Genomic DNA, 578 nt, shown 5'->3' with positions numbered 1-578 from the left:
GAATTTAGAATCCGTAATAAAAACCACCAAAAGGAGTTTAGGTCAACGTTCCGACTTTATTTCAGATCTATAATTAAAAGGGAACAAACAAATATCAATCATATTTTGTCCACTATGCGAAAGAATAAAAAAAAAAAACACCCGGGATCTTTTGAAGTGGCGGAGAGAAAACCTTTGCCCCCGACATGTAGGCAAGAAAAAAAACAGGTGAAATTTATTATTCATACGTTAAAGAATGTTAATACGAAAAAAATAACACAAGCAATATATGAACAAAAAGCGGAACGTTCAAAATTTTTCTTTCATCCTTGCGCAGGGCCATGTAATTTTTTATGTCCAGTTTAGATATGTACTGCTAAAGCAAGGGGAAGGCTTAAAATTTTTAGAAATTTAAACACGACTTTCTTACGCGATGACACTTGAAATGGGGATGTATATGGAAATCCATTTAATAAGCCTTTTATTTAAAAATTAATATTTTTATGTCGTTTCATTTTCTTGAATTTTTTTTTTTTTTTTTTTTTTTAAAATATCAGCAGAATGAGCCAGTTTTATAATGAATGAACCTTGTTTCGTAG

At 30.4% G+C, this 578-nt stretch overlaps 1 protein-coding gene across 1 annotated transcript in view; it reads left to right on the top strand.

Moving 5' to 3' along the window:
- LOC119593182 (transcription initiation factor TFIID subunit 11-like) overlaps positions 1 to 578 on the top strand; it is a gene marked incomplete in the record, with an annotated part of 72,269 nt that overhangs the window by 40,313 nt on the left and 31,378 nt on the right.

Source organism: Penaeus monodon, chromosome 31, assembly GCF_015228065.2.
Source record: "Penaeus monodon isolate SGIC_2016 chromosome 31, NSTDA_Pmon_1, whole genome shotgun sequence".
Classification (NCBI taxonomy): Eukaryota; Metazoa; Arthropoda; class Malacostraca; order Decapoda; family Penaeidae; genus Penaeus; species Penaeus monodon.
This window is presented reverse-complemented; position numbering and strand designations above follow the sequence as displayed.